At 34.4% G+C, this 8,889-nt stretch overlaps 1 long non-coding RNA gene across 1 annotated transcript; it reads left to right on the top strand.

The window, feature by feature from the left end:
* Positions 1 to 3,295: 3,295 nt before the first annotated feature.
* Positions 3,296 to 4,713, top strand: LOC123716268. Its single transcript, XR_006754542.1, has 3 exons — positions 3,296 to 3,368; positions 3,446 to 3,587; positions 4,060 to 4,713. It is a non-coding gene; the product is annotated as an uncharacterized LOC123716268 (long non-coding RNA).
* Positions 4,714 to 8,889: the final 4,176 nt, after the last annotated feature.

The raw sequence follows: 8,889 nt of genomic DNA, 5'->3' as shown, positions 1-8,889 counted from the left end.
GATTTATTATTATAATTGTTACTGTTATTATATATTTTTGTTATTAATGGTTCCGAATCAACCGTGGTAGGGACAAGAAAAATATAGCACGTAACGGAAAAATGTGGCGCGTAACCCAATAATGTGACGGTATTTTTTTTTCCAACGCCGATAAAAAAGTTTGACTTCAAAAATCTGTGGTATGTACTTATACCGTGTAAGATGACTAAAAACTTCGGAAAGAAGTCTAAAGACCACATAGAATTTATTTTATTTAATATGATCGCCAGTTCAAGGGAAATCTCGCCTTCGTTGCCTCAAAATTGTGTCCGTAAAACGTCATCCAGGTAGGATCAATTACACGTACATGTTAAACAAACATGAGTTAGCTTCAGTGTGTTACATGAATCTTGCGGACATGAATTGAAAACTCAAACATCGGACTTGCGCTTTTGGCGATGATGCCGCGTTTGACCACTGGAGCGAGTTACTGGAAGCTTTAAAAACTCCTGATACTCAGTTAAAACAACAATATTTTGAAAAAAGCAATGATTTTTTAATTATTCTAATAATCGAACATAATAAAAGGACTACTAAGTAACTGTAATTGATGCATTAATTACTTACACACGTGCATACGTAATACACAAGGGAGGTGAGGACAAATTACAATATATTTCAATGTCGCCTACACCACACTATATAATAATTATTTCTTTCAAGCAATTTGATATAAGTTTACCATTACCTCGAACGCTGAAGGTAAACATTGTGAGGAAACCAGCTTGCCTTAGAACCATAAAGTCGACAGTGCTTGTCAGGCACAGGAGGCTGATCACCTACTTCCCCGTTAGATTGTCAATTGATTATGAAACAGATGCATAAATCTGAGGCCAAGACCTAAAAAGGTTGTAGCGCTACTCGTAATAATAAATTGAGATAAGAAAAACTTTATTTTGCTAAAGTTTAATAGAGAATAAGTTTAAATATGAATAATAATGCCATTAAACGTATGTTTTAAAACAGCTAAGTCATAAGTGAACATTGCTAAAATCTACTATTGTTAACAACGTGTTCTACAACCCCGTAATCATAATTATTTTATTTTTAATAGGACAGTATGGCCATTATTTGCTGGCTGGCTACTGTCTTAGTGTAAACACAGCACCAAACATAAAAGGATACCTGAGGGCTACATTATATCAGAGCTGATAATTTGTGCAGTGTGGAGTCCCACTTGATTCATTAACACCACTGATGTGGAACCTACTATGAAAATTTCCGGGAAATAACCAAATTTTTTAACACAAATTGAAAATCATTTGCCACACCGGAGGCACTTTATTCACAGGCTACATCTAGTTTTCGTCGTCTGAAACTGATAAAAAGATCCTGACGTTTTAAAATTCTGTAATAAGTTGAAAAAGCGTTAACAAACTTAAGAGCAGTGTTTAGCTTGCGACTCTCATCGCTAAGGTCGTAGGTTCGGACCTTTCCGTCTTTGCAATTTACACTTGTTTGTACGGTCATGAAAACATCGTGAGGAAACCGGCTTTCCTTAGACAATGATCACGAAATAGATGCAGAATCCTGAGTCCCAGACCTAAAAGTTTGTATTTCCGTTTTATTAACAACGTATGCATAGCTAGATACACTTGAAAGACCGAAAATTATCAGTTTCAGTGACAAATTACACAAGTGGCGAACGAAAACCGGCAAATATAAATATTATGTGTATATATTGATAGAGTTGAGCGTTCGTCAAACAGAGTGGTGTGCGGTGCCAATATTAACTCTAGTTATCAAATGCTGAACCTGGGGAAGGTCACGGTCAGCTTTACATTGTCAATATTGAAAATGTTTTTCGACTGTGCTTTGACACAATTGACATTTGTTTTTTTTACAAATTTCTTAATATCCTCGACTGTGATATCCACTGCCTTGTGATGCTGGACCTCATTTTATACATACAAAAGCTGACCTGGCAAACTTTGTTCCGCCTTAGAAGCAGATTTTTTTAATTTATTTATAAGGATAATAAATATCAAATTAAGGTTATTTGGTGCACAGGTTGCACTCTTCAGTGAAGCACCTTGTAATAGACTACTTCTTGGCCAAGCAAACCTAGGAAGTAACTGAGAAGGAAACCCTATGTTAAAGAAGTGGTACTAAAGTATAATTTTACATATTATGTACAGAAATATCCTATTAATCCGAAAATTACACATTACAAAAATAAATTACCTAATGAATACACAGTATTTTCGTTTTAATTTACCTGAAACATGCGACACTGTCAACAGTTTGTCACAACGTGAGCATTATTTATTGCTCATGTACGCTATCATTATTATGTACATAACTACTTCGCGTGTATATAAGAACAAACACGAAAATAGAATTCTATGACGCAATTCTTTCTTTGCAGTTAATTCAATATAACCTTCAATATGTGTAAACAATAAAACGCGTGTGTGGTTTAAAATATAATATATACAGAATTGTTATTTCAAAAAATATACTAGGCAGTGGATTTTTGCTTCTGCGTACGTTACACTTGATCGTACAGTGAAAAAACTAACGAGAAATGCTGTAATCGAGTGTAAAGGGGATAAGAAGATATGCCTTGGTCATCATTTTTCGAGTCATATACTTAGATTTTTTTGTATAGATGTATAAAAGTAATAAACGAGCACTGCTCTTGCGTATTTGAACCCAGGGACACTAAACGTCAGGGTTAAGACATGAAGACAAGGTGAAGAAACTTGTAAACTTCGTACTGAGTGAAAATTCTAAATATAGCGAGTAGCAACTTTAAGCAAATTTGATTAATTTATCTTGAATGATAATTAAGCCCCCATAAACTTCATTAATACCCAAAATAAACGGTTAATAAATATGTATGTTTAGTATATCAAGGCAAACTCCTTGGATTACATTGGCTGTTACCAAATATTTTCTGTGCAAGCGACGTGTGTGCTCTGGGTACATAATTGTGTTTGTGTGTTGAGCATATATTTAGCTGGCCCAATACGCTTACTTCATTCTATTAAAATGTTTAAATATCAATCAGTGAAAAAAGGAAGTTTTTAGGCGGCATCGGGAGTATAAACAAATAAAATATGTTCGTATAATTTGAAAGTACCGTCTTTTAATATTAGGTTTTTCCTTTATTGCCTTTTAATAAAAAAGGTCGGTTTAATTTATATGAATTTGTGATAAAGTTTAAAGAACCCAATCATAATAGTTAGCTCATATTATACGCGTACAAATTTTTTTTAGGCAGGTATGCTGTATGTATAGGTTTTTACAGAAATTACCAACCCCGAAGCTGCACTACAAAGACATACCATTGTAAACCCAAAACCAAGTGGTATGTTAAAAATTAGGTAAATATAATTTTATTCATGTGTATTTTCAGATTTTCATAAATTTGTATCCGTGACCTTTATATTTTTTCTAATAGGTGGACACTGTTTTATACCTGACACGCCTGACTGTTTGTTGTGTACACAGAATGAAAACTCCAAAATTTTGAACATACGACCTCAGGGTAAAGGTCCACTCAACTTCTAGGCCATCACTCTTACGCGTAAATAGAAGGCATTGTACGTAAATATCATACTTTTACCTTTAATAGTTATTACGGATACGACGTTTTTAAAGCAGTTTTTGCTGCACTATGTGAAACCACCTGCCTATAGAAGTATTTCAGAACCAATTCGACTTAGGGTCTTTTAAGAAAATAGCAATTCTTAAAAGCCTGGCAAGGCACTCGCGAGCTTTCTAAATAGCGTAGCTTAAAATTCCATTGTAATTTAATATTAGTCTCCAAATAATTGTTGTTATATATAATATGTCGAAGCAATGTCACTACTGACAGCTGCCACTGTCATTATATCTCAAAGACCTCGTAAATATACGCCAAAGTCAATGTAGCTCAAAATCGTTAATTCCATTTGTCATTATTAATAGACCTACAAATTAATGACTATACCATTGCTCCGAAATATATATGTATGTTATGTATATTTCTTTATATATGTTAATTAATATTTGTGAAATTTTCTGTTCGTATAGGCACGCCCAACGAATACCTTGTTTGACACGAGACGTTTAGACAAGAAAATGGATGAGCTGATCACGCGAGGCTGGTAAAAGCAGGTCAAAGATACCTGAGGGTTAATGTTCTACATTGTACCCATTGACTGTTAGCAATTTAAATAATTAAGTTTTTTATAACACATGGGCGAACGGGCAGTAGTTTAACCTCGTCTAAGTCCTCCGCCGATGGATATATTTAAAGAAGACTTGCGAGTGCCTCATCTGCTTGGTGTAATATCTGAAATGGTTTGAAAAGAATTTAATAGGCGGCTAGTGTCATACAAGTGGGGTGCGACAAAAACGGCATAGTAAAATAAAGCAATACCGAGTGACAAATGACACTAAATCTGTATAATCATGTAAAATATAACATATTGATTAGATACAACGTCTAGATACGGAAATAGAAGGTGATATACAGAAACTTGTGATATTTCATATAGAAATATATACCTTATATATTTATGCATAGACAAAAACTGCCTCAAGAAACGCTCAGTTGTGGAACGACAAACGGAATTTCGTATGCAGCCATTGCGGCTGATTTTAGATAGAACAGGGGGTAAATTGACAGGGAGCTCACCTGAGGCCAAGTGATACAACCGCCCATGGGCACTCACATTGCCAAGAGCGTTGCCGGCCTTTTAAGAATTGGTACTCTCTTTTTTTGAAGGACCCTAAGTCGAATTGGTTAAGAAATACTTCAGTGGACAGCTGGTTCCACATAATCGTGGTGCGTGACAAAAACTGCCTTAAGAAACGATCAGGTGTGAAACCACGAACGTCGAGGTGATGCCGGTGGAATTTCGTATTCTGTCTTGATGTCGATGATGAAACTCAACTAACTGCAGGTATTTATCCAAACAACTCTGAACACTCTATATGGTAAACGTGGTAGAAGATGCAGAGAGAACCCACATCTCTCAGTAAAGCCAAGGGATCAATCCGCTCGGAAAGTGACTGATTCGATTCGAATTTATTTAACGATCAAAGCTTAAAACTTTTTTTAATATAAGGTCCAACAAGGTCCTTCTCGTTAGATCAAATCATGATAAAGTATTGTACAAAAACAGTACGTTTAATTACTCAAACAATATAATCCTAATGTCCTCATTTACATTCTGACCTTTTTAAAACAGGTCCACATAAAACAAACTCTTGCGCAGCCGCGACCTCCGCAAACATGGCGGGCGATAAGACGGCGGCCATCTTGGTTTTACATCGAGGCCACGTCTTAATATATAATTTTACGAGTTTGCTCTGTCGAGACTGAATTTTAACTACACCTCTTATATAAACTACATTAAAATATTGGTAACTTTAGAATAAAAACATAACTGGGATCATTTCGCAGCTAAAATGATTCGACATTTATAGCCGAATCATTAAGATTGGTCTAACGAAGGCGATAGAGGGACGTAAAGAAAAACGTTCGACGTGGAAGCCTCGAATTGTGTCTATTAATCTAAATGTATAACTTACCCGCATTAACTGATCTTAAGGAAGATTCCTTTTTTATGGACGATAATACGACGTGAAATCGTACATGTAAGAAGTTTTGATTTATTCGTATAGATTTGCCAACTCGAACAACTGAGCTCATTCCAATTTAACAAGACTGGGATGTTTTAAAGAGACGAATAAAATCACCTGCTTCACGAAACTTGAGGGGGCAAAAACGTATTCCTCAAAAGGTTATTAAAAATATCAAGATCCGGATAGCTGTCATACATTGGAAGTTGCACAGTAAGGCAGTGGTGGATTTATAAATGTTCAAAGTAGAGGCTGTGAAGTTTGCCCTCGCCTTTACAATTGTCATATCCTAGATTATTTACAATCCAACAATTTCGTTGAAATTTCAAGTTAAATTATATTTTTTTTACAATTATACACAAACCATTCAGTTCACAGCCTCCAACCAGTAGTAGGACTGACATGTACTAGTTGATAGGCAAGAGGAAAGAGGGAAATACATTTTCAGCAATATAGCTCTTTTCACTTATACAAAGTGTGAGCTGGGGGCGCACTGGATTACCTACTGGTTGCGGGACGCACTAGCTGTTTTACTCTAGTACATTGAAGTTTGTTACACCTAATGTGCAAGTAAGAGGGAAAATTCATCGGCAAATTTTGGTGCATATCTGTTCAACAAAATAAAACATCATAATTTGTTTTAAATTACTGCTAAACTTAGTCTGCTGGTTAATCCACCACTGGAGTAAGGGCTCAATTATTGAACACATTTTATGGATCATTGAAAACGTATCAAAACCTGTAAATAAAACAATAAAAAAATTACCTTAAAAACGCTCAGTTGAAGAAGAACGGACCTCGAAGTGTGATACGAGCGAAATTTCGTATTACAATGATGAAATTAATATGGTAACTATTATTTTATGATATTTATGATTAATTAATGGTATAAATATATGGTTCCTGTGGCTGTGGCTCATCCAATTCAATATATCGCTTTAAAAATAGGCTTTGGCGCTACCAAGTTCGTAGTGAAATAACTCCAGTGATTCATTTATTTAACAAAAGCAAATTGTGATTTTGCAATGCACTTATTATTCATTAAGATAAAACACTTATCTAGTGGAAAAACAGGCTAATCCTCACGTCGAGAGACGAAGAACAAATTTGCTGTATCAACAATCAACTAGCACCTTACATGCGGAATTAAGCTGGTTTGATACGGGGTAGGTATTTGACCAGGAAACTGCACAATTTTTGTTTTATAAGAAGCTAATGATTACAATATCATATAACAAGGGTTATTGAATGAAAAATGTGCTTAATACCTTCCGTTTAGAAGCGATGAACAATGAAAGATATGTCGCATTTACAGCACCTTGAAACCTAATAATTTAGTTAATAAAGAAAGCCATCAAATAACTAAAAACTAATATTAATTGGATGCCAATTGTAAAGGCAATAGAGGATATATAGTAACGGATAAATTTGTTTATTTATGTAGAAATATTTTACAGCTGACTTAACAATTATACAAAATAATTTTTAAATAAATACGCCTATTGGTAGACGTAATAATATTAGAGAGAGAATGCGTCTTTGTGTGTAACTAAAAGTTGTTCAAGCTTGATTCAGTGCCATTAATGTCTAATAGTGTTTTAAGAATATCTTTTTTAGATATTTACTCCTTAATACTATATCTGTGAATCAATGTATGGACACTTACTGTTTGTATTTCTGAATAATTTTATTTCTTCTTTGAATAAAATAAATACACGTTTTATAAACGAGTATAATTGTTACTAACCGATAGTTCTTATTAGTCTATTATTTTATGTCACAGGAGGCTCACCTGATATTAAGTGATACCGCCGCCCATGGACACTCTCATTGCCAGGAGGGTCGCAAGTGCTTTGCCTGTCTTTCTAGAAACAGTACGCTCTTTTCCTTTAACCTGGAGATATTTAATTTTAACCTTATAAACGCTACGTTACACCCCCTCGCGAGCGTCGGCCCTAAGAGATAGTCACCCGCTTACACAGCAAATATTTCAACAAAGATACAGGGGCGCTCAACTCCAACTTCAACTACCCCGTATACTTAGGGCTTTGCGAGAAAGCAGTATAATACCTGCTAATAAGTATTTTAATTGCAATGATGTGAATCGGCCCACGGTTCGATAGCATTGTTTATTATAGATTCTAGAATTTCCATTTCACTACTATTGTAAAAAGCTCCTTTAAGCTTACCACTTTACGATATTAAATAGATTTTTATGTAAAATTTGTGTAGTGCTTTTAATAGTTTTCGTATTTACAATATAACTTAACAGTTAACGATTTGTTGCATTAGTTGTTTAAGGCTGATAGGAAAAGCTGAAAATATACAGTAATAGATAATGTACAATGTACTTATAAATCTTCTAATTAAACTCCCGGACCGATTTTGATGATGTCTATGTGTGTGTTCAAGTCGATTTGAGAACAGTTTGGATTCATAATTCTGCAATACAAGCTGAACACTACACAGTTGGTTTAAGTATTTAAAATATATCTTAATAATTACAGATTGTCGATTTGTTCCTTAAGGCTCATAGATAGATTCGTATATATCAATATACTTATAAATTTTCTTATGCAACTCCTAGGTGTTAATTCGATTTTTCGTGGGTAAAGGATAACGTCTGGGTTGTCAATAGTTAAAGTAGGTAATATTATATACATAATTGTAATATTTATGTTGAAAGACGCTTATTATATCTTATTACCATAAAGCAAACTTATATAAACTTATACAATTTTCTTAACCTACATAGTAATAATAACATTTATAAAAAGAAAATTAAAATAAATTTAAAAAGTTTCGTCCCTGTGGCAGTGTACCTTTAATGCTGGCAGCATCTTACCTTCTGCGATACTTATTCGTTGAGTGAGTAAAGCACCAAATCTAGCGTCACCGGCACTACCTAACAGGTGCCAACTTAAATCATTAAGTAGCGCCTATGCCCTTGAACTCCACGGTCCAAGAGTCTCTGCTCCAAAGGGAACAAAATCAAAGTTGGATCAACGACTCTTACATTTTTGCCGTTTAATATTAATATATATAAATAATTATAATAAACTAGCGGACCGGACTGACGTTGTCCTGTCTTAACTATGAATATTGACTTCGAATTGTTATAATTAACTAAAAATGCTTTATGATATACAACATTCTTTGTTTGTTTTTCTGACGCGTATATTAATAGTTTTGTTGGTATTCCGACATGGGAACAGGCCATGTGAAAAACACGGATTTTCAAGATTAATGCCACAAACAATTAGGGTCTGTAAT

This window comes from Pieris brassicae, chromosome 11 (assembly GCF_905147105.1).
Source record: "Pieris brassicae chromosome 11, ilPieBrab1.1, whole genome shotgun sequence".
Taxonomy (NCBI): Eukaryota; Metazoa; Arthropoda; class Insecta; order Lepidoptera; family Pieridae; genus Pieris; species Pieris brassicae.
This window is presented reverse-complemented; position numbering and strand designations above follow the sequence as displayed.